General features: G+C 37.0%; 1 long non-coding RNA gene across 1 annotated transcript in view; it reads left to right on the top strand.

The window, feature by feature from the left end:
- The first annotated feature begins 1,491 nt into the window (after positions 1-1,491).
- LOC121396134 overlaps positions 1,492-10,015 on the top strand; it is a 30,780-nt gene continuing 22,256 nt past the window's right edge. The window contains exons 1-2 of the long non-coding RNA XR_005962851.1: positions 1,492-1,595; positions 9,688-9,833. This is a non-coding gene — a long non-coding RNA (uncharacterized LOC121396134). The remainder of the gene's footprint in view (positions 1,596-9,687; positions 9,834-10,015) is intronic.

Genomic DNA, 10,015 nt, shown 5'->3' with positions numbered 1-10,015 from the left:
CATAATTGTATTGAGTAGACGTACCTGTGTATTTTTAATTAGGGTACTGCCATTATTAGTAAATCATCCGCTACCCACAAGTGTACTAAACTGTGCAAGATCAGTTTTGGCAGCCTTCTGTAACTGTCACTCTTATCAGCCACCCACTAGTAAATGGGATTTGTAAACTATAGCTGAGAGCTGTATATTCCCCAATCCTACAGTACACTTGGCAAAGGGATATTTTATTTATCAAGGTAGACTTTTTTATCCTGCTTATTTGCGCTGAGCATGGAATTCCTCAATAGAATATCCTTTTGCTTTGTAGTCGGTTTACCCTATTTCTTAAGATAACCAGTTTTCAAACAACAGTATATATATATATATATATATATATATATATATATATATATATATATATATATATATATATATACAGTATTTAAGTATTTTCGTCAACAAGAGGTACAAACGCAACAAGCTCAGTAAGGTGAATGCCTTTTTACAGGTCATGGTGCTCTGAGGTGGGGATGCATTTCTGCTTTTGTGAATCATTGGGGGTTATTTATCAACACTGGGCAAATTTGCAACATGGCAACCAATCAAATTGCTGCATTCATTGTTATACTTGCAGCTGGCTTTTAAAATCTCATTGGGGATTGGTTGATATGGGTAACTGCCCATGGGCAAACTTGCCCAGTGTTGATAAATGAGCATTATTGTGCCATCAATATCAGCTAAAGTCAGCTGATTATTGGCCAGCGTATAGGGGGCCTTCAATGTCATCCATGGTCAATATTTGGCTGATGTCGATCGGAAGGCTCAAAATTCCAGTGGAATCAAGGAATTGATGTGGTCCTCCATCACACTGACTGCATTCCTGTCCGTGAGGTTGTCCATTGCCAATGGGCAGATCTGACAAGATCTCTCACATGGTCTTCAGTGAGTTTCCCTTGTTTGCTTATAAAAGAGGTAAAAATGTAGGTGATTATCTAGTCCACACGGACATACATCCTCCTAAAATAGCTAAACAAAGGTTCCTTGGAAAACCAGTGGTAGGGACCTTTCCCTGTTCATGTATCATGTCAGAACTGTAATAGTATCATTAAGGGGGATACTGTATTACATCCCACACAGGGAACCCCAATTAAACTACTAGGTTATCATACATGCTTATCCAAAAATGTTATATACTATCTAAAATGTCCGTGTGGGAAGGGGTATGTAGGGAAAACAAACAGAATGGTAAGGCGACGTATAAATGAACATCGCAGCTCCATCCGAAATGCACACTCAAAGATTACCTCTGTCGGACAGCATTGGACAGAGTGTAGACACAATGTCGCACAATTACGGTGGCAAGTGTTAGAAGAGGTTAAATCTGAATACACCAACTCTGACAAAAAACTACTATAGCGTGAGTGTTTTTGGATATGGAAGCTGGGGACCTTAGCCCCTAAGTGAAATGAAAGTTGGGGACTGAACTGTTACTGGGGACTGAACTGAACTTTCTTATGTTTTCCTTACAGCCATAGAATGAGAAACATAAAACCCCTCAATATGAAGTGAGATATAGACATCCCTCCATTAACTGTACTGTAGTCAGTGAGTAACAGGTAACAGTATTTTTCTTGATATTACATTGTTCTTGTATTATGTAAATACTGTATATATTATGTATTATGAGATGCACTCAGGTCATGTAATAATGGGTTACATTTGCCACTAGAAACAAAAATTATAAAATAACAGAAACAGGAAATCATTGACGTGTGTACACAAAGTTTTTGGTATTGTATTTCTATTAATATTTGATTAGTGATTAACTGTGTTAAATGTGATGCAAAATGAACATTGATACATTGTTACACAATTGTTTTAAGCATTTTATATCAACGACCGCCACTAGAGGTCGCTGTTTAATTGTCTATAAATATGCACAATCTCTATGGTTGGGTATCACTGAGGAAGGGCCATGCGGTCCCGAAACGTTTGATCGTTTGAAAGGTGTTGTATAGCACCATTGAATAAATTTGGGATCACCCCGTTTGCTGCAACCACAGGTATTGGCATTTCATTGAAACCATTGTGGATTGGATTATGATGACTGTAAGGAATGAAAATGCCAAGGAATTTCCTATCACTCAGTTGAGCTGAAGAAGCTGCTTAGGTGATTGGTTAAATGTTTTCATGATTACTCAGAAACAGTGGCTTAACTATAGAGGAAGCAGACAGATTCCTCTATCAGTACGTTGAAATTCCCGCCTCCCCTGCTGTTTCTTCTTTAAATTTTCCTGCGTGAGCAGGGGGTAAGGGAAGAGGGTTTGGGGCAGGCAGGAGCAGGTTGTGCATTTTCTGAAGATTTCTTTGTGGGGGAACCCGGTGTCCATTTGTTACACCACTGCTTATAAAGTCCAGTTGCTTTAGGCTTATCTCTATATAATATATATCAAGACCTGGATATATAAAAACCTCTATAGACACATTAATTCAGAGTAATAAAGGGCAAAGTGTTTAATACGTGTTTGGGTTGGAACACGTTGCACTAAAGTTTTAAGCATCTCTAGTAATATCTGGCCATTTGTTATCTTACACTTTTAGCGTTTTCTGCAGATTGTGATAACATTTAATTACCCAAGAATACAGCAAGTAGAAATCCAGGTACATAAAATGCATTTAATATATTCAAACTTTTATATATCTGGAAAGGTTAAATATACATTTGTTATGAGCAACTAGCAGTTTTCTGATGCCTATCAGTGTGGCCATGTTCTTGTCAGATAAAGAAATACATTAATTGACTCCAGTGGTTATGTTGGAATGGAGAGACAGAATTTCATGAACAAGCAGGCTCTTCACGGGCTGCTAGAACAAGACAGTTTCTCCCTTGAATGGGTGTATTGGCAGAATATAATACTGCCACGGGGGGAATATGTTTCTTATTGAGACTGCTATTGAGAAAATAATAGAAATTGAGTAAAACTGCTTTAGCAGAGAAAGTCTCAATATTAAGTTGGGAAGTGGAGATATAGCAGAAGATATATATCTATCTTGTTACGTTCTTTATGCAGACACAATATGGCAGAATGCAAGAACTTTGATCTTCTTAGTCAGGAACTATCCCTACATCCACAAGGAATTTCTTGTTATAAAACATGGATCCCCTGCATGTCTCATATTGTTTTGTTGTATTTGGACACAGAATGCTACAGAGATCATCATCTCATTCAGTAGAATGTCGTCAATTAGTTGTATAGTTTTTGTATTCAAAACTGGGGGAGCAAATCTTCTCTTTCAAGAGAGAGAAGTCAGATACAATTAAATGCACTGGTGGGGAATACAGATGTACAATACAGGTCGTATATAAGTTTTCCAAAGTTCATATCTTATCATGCCCATTTATAACCCCAACCCCCCCCAAGTCACTTAATGTTAGCCAATCAGTGTCCTTGTTGATATCAGTTCATTTTCTGTGATGGATGCTTTGCAACATTCAAGGTTTGTAAATTCTCTGATGATAATCTTAGTCTGGAATATTTGAGACAACATGTGGAGGCAACATGTGAAAGGGGGCTTATTTATTATGATGTGAAAAATGGCGGGATAACACACCATGAATTGCCAGGCTTTGTAGTGTAAAAAACATTTTTACACAGCTTTTTACACCGTTTTTTCAGCGAATTTCATTTTGCACAGCATAATAAATATGCCCACAGTTCATGTAGAGTGTTGATGACTGACTCAGCATATGCACTGCAAAACAAATGGTTCTATATAATTTTAGAAGTTTCTACTTGTAAACAACTTTCATCTTGACTGAATATAGCTAAATTAGGCCTGCAATTTAAGGCCCCTTGTCTTAAATCAAATTTAATCTCACATTAAGGTTACACATATTTATTACAGTCTGAAAAATATTAGTTTTTTCTATAAAATCTGAATTTTTAGTTGAAAAAAACTCAAATTTTTTACATTTATATTATATTTAGAGGATGGAAAAAGTCTGAATCCAAAAATCCTCCATCTCAGACCTGCCAAGGTTGTATATAAGTCAATGGAAGAGGTCCCTATCCTATTTAGATGTTTTTGTTGTCTGCCCTGGAATTATCCAGAAAATTCAAGTATTTCTGGCTTTTCGGTTAAAAATCCAAAGATTTTGACTTTTTGGGAAATAGCTTAAAAAACAAATGAGCCATTAGGGAAAACAATTGAAAATATTTCATGATTTGGATTTTCGCTCGATTTTAGTTGAGTTTTAGTCGAGTTTGTCCCCAATCCGATTAAATCGTTCTTTTTTAATAATAAATAAGGTCCAATCATGGATTCTAGTTTGGTCAGACTTTTCTTATTTAAATATGGATTTTTATAAATAAGGCCTGCATCAAAACAAATTTAAACTTATCCTTACAGTTTCCTCACCCAGAATGGGTAAGAATTCCACAATCAAATGCAACAAAACATGTAACTTGTTGTATGTTTGCTCTTTTGAGAAATGGATTTCAGTGCAGAATTCTGCTGGAGCAGCACTATTAACTGATGCATTTTGAAAAAAACGTTTTCTGATGACAGGATCCCTTTAATTTTAATCCATGCACACTAAATTCACACTCCTGCCCATCTGACCACTGCAATTCCATTGGTTGAGCAAAGCTTTGTGGCATAGGACAAAGAAATTCACTCAGGATTTTTCAAACAGACTGATTCTGTATGTCCTAGAAATCAATGGAAATAGCAGGATTTCGAAACTGCCTTTATATGAGTGGTGTTTATTGTTACTCTTTATCTCTTCACTTGTCTCCCTCTGTTCTGCCCTCTGTATGTTGCTGATAACCAACAAGAAAGCACAAATAAAATAATTATGCCCTTTGGCATTCCTTTTACGGTGCAGCATTTTACAGTGATGGTGACTTAGATGTTCTAAGTGCGGCAGTAATATGGTTGCTTTCGTTGTATCTCAGGTTAATCGTTTTTCTTTCTTTATCTTTAAATAACAAAATATCTCCCTTTATGTTTAAACGATGTTATTTGACCCCTCAATCCTTACTTTGAGCCTGCAGCTTATTCTGAAATCTGGAAATATTTTCAAACCACTTATCTGTTGGCAGAATGAGTGTAGGCGAAGACTCAAGGACAGAGCTTTTTGAAGCGAATATTTGAAGACTGGCATATCGTTATACAGTATGCATTGTACTTCACATATAGGATTCATATGTGATTGTCCCAGTTACTGTGGCCGAGATAATTTTAACAAAATGAGATATGTTTGATGTTGCAGAATACACTTTTTAACCATTTGCATTCATAGCATAACAGAGTGGTTATTTGAATGTTGAATGTCCCTAGCAGGGATATATTTTTTTTCTTGCTTACTATCTACCTTAAAATGGTGTATAGTTCCTAATGGCTTAAATCAGGCCTTGCATTGCGGGGGGACCTGGGTCCTGAAGGGGCCCCACTGGGGACTGCAGGGACCTTACAACAACTGCCTCACCTGTGACCCAACACTGCTTGCAACTCCCCGGCCATCTTTGATGCAGAAAAGGCAGAGAGAGACAAGCAGCATTGGGAAAGAAGAAACATTTCTGGTATTCTGCTTGGTTGAAGAAACAGTTTTAATCTATCCATTTCTGCAATGATTTTACTCACAAGTCTGAGGTTAATGGAATTTTTATTGACATTTTGGCAGTGATCTTACTGGCAAATCTGGGGTTAATGGAGTGCTCATAGCCGCTTTCTGCAGTGATCTTACTGGCAAGTCTGGGGTTTATGGAGTGCTCATTTGCCATTTCTGCAGCAATCTTACTGGCAAGTTTGAGGTTAATTGAGTGTTCGTTGACTATTTCTGCAGTGATTTTGCTGGCATGAAATGCAAGTGCCACAGATTGTGCAGCGACATCTAGAAAGTTCTGAATAGAAACTGAAAGGAATTTACTGCTCACGCTGATTGGCTTTCATGTTTAATTAATTAATAAATTAATTGAGTTTAATTATCAGTTTGTACAGGACTTAGGAGTCATGTAAAAGGTGCAATATTTGTTACTGCTCTAACCACCCAGATCAGTCAGCAGCCAGCATATACTGTATTAGTTGGCACATAGAGATACAATTTTAAACTAAAAACATTAGATTCAAAATTTTGCGCTTGAACCTGAGCACTGGTCTCAGCTGTTAAATATATAAAATGAATTGCAGTATAATGTTACGTTTTCACATACTTTTGTATTTAGATTCTGCTTCCTCGGAGAGGGTTATGGTCACATGAATGGAGCTGAGCAGCTTTACTGGCATTATTACATGTGTATTAATATTATAGTAATGTATTTATAATCCTGAATTCCATAGAGGATATCAAAAGCTGTTTGCAATTTTTCTCACCTAATTTCATGCCGATAAAGTTTTGTTTGTCCTAGATATTTTCGCTTATATTGTCAAGAACATAAAAAGGTATAATGAGCAATTTCAATATCTATTGGTAGAACATCACAACTTCTGGATATATTTGGGGCCCTAAAATGAATTTCCTGTGGGGCCCAGTAACATCTAGTTATGCCACTGTTTTAGAGCAAACATAGCTTTTTCAGTAAGAAGTTTTGTTACATACACTACGCACTGGCTCAGACTATAGAATTTACTTGGACGTTGTCTTGTAACGGTCGGCACCCTAAACCCAGAACCGATGCCAAGCACCCTGGTCTCGGCTCATGCTTCTGCCTGTAGCAGCCGCCTTTGGCTTCGGGAGGAGCCCTCAGCTACTCAGATGCCGCCAGGTCTTAATACGAGAGGTGCAAGATGAAGGGTTCTGGACAGACAAAGGGGCACAACTGTAAGCAAGAGTCTTTGGCTGAAGGTCACAGTACAAATGTTAGGCAGAATAAGCGTAATCAGGCAGGCAAGGGTCAAACCAGGAAGTCAATCAGAGGGTTAAGCAGAATCGGAATCAGTAATCAGGCAGGGGTCAGGATATAGAGAGTAGAGTCGTCAAAAGCCAGGCAGGGGTCACAACAGGAATCAATCAGAATCAGGTAGAGGATCGAACAGATAACACAAGGCTCAAAAGCACCACAGGATAAACCTATCACAGGCAATGAGTGAATGGGATCCCTTTAAATACCCTGATTGAACTACCATATTTGAAGTCTCTATTCATTGTACTTGGGTCTTCTAGGATTTGGAGCCTTGATATACTCTTCTGCTGCAATGAATGGATAAGTGTCATGTTTTGTGACCCACATTCCTGCTTGGAGGGTTGCAAATCACGCTTTTAAAAAGGAGCCTAATTGAAGTTGCAATGATCTTAAAAAATGTACAGTTTTTGCTTACACTCACCCCGCTGAACCTTGAAACTGTGAAAAAGCCTAGTCTTGACTTTTGAACTGCATTAAGTCTAAGAAGGCAAGTGTAACTCCTTGTGGATAGCGAAGGAGCATAGTATTTTCATGAAGATGTGCACATTTACATTATTTTACAGTGTATAAAGTAATGCTCCGTGCTTATCAACAAATCTTCATCTGCAATAGACATGTGTAATACAAATGCATTTGTTTTTGCACAAGTTAAAACATACTTTACTTAGTGCAGCCACTCTTAAAGGTCAGTGGAGCAGCACCAGGGCATTGAATAGACAAAAGCTGGTTTGCGTGATCTGCTTCATAAGATATACATACAGTCACACAGGAGGCGTGAAGACATATCCTGTTCTTTATTTTTTCATTAAATGTCTTTATTTGAAATATTGTTTCTATGAATATTTTAGAACTTGAAAATATTTTTTTTATTTTTGAAATATTAAATCAGATGTGCAGTGTACTTTGTTTGCTTTCCATCAGAGCAATCCCTATGACAATGTGATTTGCATTCAGTTTAATGCTACAGCCAAGCCATTTATTTAATTTTGAGTTCATCTTTGTGTCATCTGTTATAATTTATTTTGTCTGTTATTTATTGAGTCAGACTCAGCGCTGCTCCTTTACTGTCTGTTACCAGAGAATGCCCCCCCCAGCATTTGCTGAGATATTTTTTTGTGTAACTGTAACATCCATCGAGTGCCCTTTCTTAACCCAATATTTATTGATAGCCCTTGGGTGTGGATTAAAAAATCAATCTCTAATGTTTTGGAGCGCTATAACTGCCTCTGACTCTCAAGAGAAAAAATTAAATGAATGTTGTAAGATATAGAAGTAAGAACATTTCACACAAATATAAAATGTGTTTTACAGTACAAGTAGATGATTGGTGGGACTGGAAGCCAAGTATATATGGTTTTTGTACACTCTGATACAGGTTTATGAAATTTCTTGCATTTATACATTTTGACATACAGTAGATACTTTTAGCATGCAAATGTATCTATATTGACAGTATTCGATTATAATATAATAATTACCCGGATGGACCAAGAATGATCAGTCTCTAAGAAACACTTAGAGGCAGATTTATCAAGGGTAGAATTGAATTCGAGGGAATTTTCGAAGTAAAAAAATTCGAAATTTTAAGTCATTTTTTGGATACTTCGACCATCGAATAGGATACTACGACTTTGAGTAAAATAGTTAGAATATTCGACCATTCGATAATCGAAGTACTGTCTCTTTAAAAAAAACTTTGACTTCAATACTTTGCCAGATTAAACCAGCCGAAGTGCTATGTTAGCCTATGAAGACCTTCTACAGCTTTTTTCTAAGTTTTTTGAAGTCGAAGTAAAATCGTTCGATCGTACGATAAAATAGTTTGAATCGTTCAATTTTGCTTCGACGGCAGAATATCCAAATTCAATGAAAAAAGTTCGAATTCGATATTCGAATTCAAAGTATTTAAATTCGATGGTCGAATTTCGAAGTATTTTCTACTTCGAAATTCGACCCTTGATAAATCTGCCCCCTAGTATGTAGTGGTGGAGATACGGCATTGACTACTTTAGTCAGCACTGTATTAGTAAGGGGGAGGAACAGTGTAAGGGGGCTGATACCACACCCTAACTGAAATTAAAGGGTAACCATGGCTTTAAAACCAAAATTTGATAAACACAGAACATAACACAGAAATCCCTAATATATCCATCACAGATACCTATTTCTTCAAAAAGTATGAATAAATGCCATTATCTATGCTGAAATCCAGCTGTTTAGCAGTTCTTCTCTTTCTGCATCATTTGAAATCCTGGCAGGGAAGAAGGGACTAAACATTGATGTTACAAATTGTAACAACTTCTCCACAGCTTACAGACAGCATGAAGGAACTACATAACCCACAATGCATTGCACTGTGATGTTCCATTCCTTATTGAAATCATATGTGCAGGGAATTGTGGGTTTTGGAGAATGCAGGCAGAGAGATCAACAGGATAGCAGGGATAGGCTATGCTTAGGGAACTGTTCCAAACCATTAAAAATCATGAAAAGTCTGCATATTTTTTAATTGATGTATACTGCAAAGTTGAAATTATGTTTACTTTTCAAAAAGCTTAAGTTATGTTTTTGTGCTGTTCCCCTTTAAGGAACAGTTCGCTGCACCTAGCACTGGATTTTTAAACAATATGGGGTGCACGCTTGTTCTCTTTAATGTTCTAGCACTTGTGCCCCAGGGATAAATAAATGACCCCTTTTGTGTTAATATTTATAGTAAATTGTTAATTTAATAAACATTGTATATGTTAGTATTACAGAGAAAATCGTATGTGCCATTACTGATATTTGGATTTCTCTTTTGCAGATCTGACAGGCTGTTCCCTGAATGCCTTTCCAATTGGCCTGTATGTAGTTATGAAGTCAGTTGCACAGAACAATCATTCCATCAACCTGGCCAACGATGAAATAAAAGCTGTTGCAAGCAAATTCTTCACCACACTCATCTTGAAGGTTTGTGTTTATAATCCACTTACTTATAACATATTGGACTATTGTTATGATAGGGTATGTAGCTGATCTGATCTACATATATATTCCACCTACAGTGCAAGAAATTATAGAGGGCACCTTTTTCCCCCCAGTGTTCATGAGTAAACAAATAAAGATGTCAGTGGAGTAACTAAGGCCCCGCA

This window comes from Xenopus laevis, chromosome 7S (assembly GCF_017654675.1).
Source record: "Xenopus laevis strain J_2021 chromosome 7S, Xenopus_laevis_v10.1, whole genome shotgun sequence".
NCBI classification, from domain to species: domain Eukaryota; kingdom Metazoa; phylum Chordata; class Amphibia; order Anura; family Pipidae; genus Xenopus; species Xenopus laevis.
This window is presented reverse-complemented; position numbering and strand designations above follow the sequence as displayed.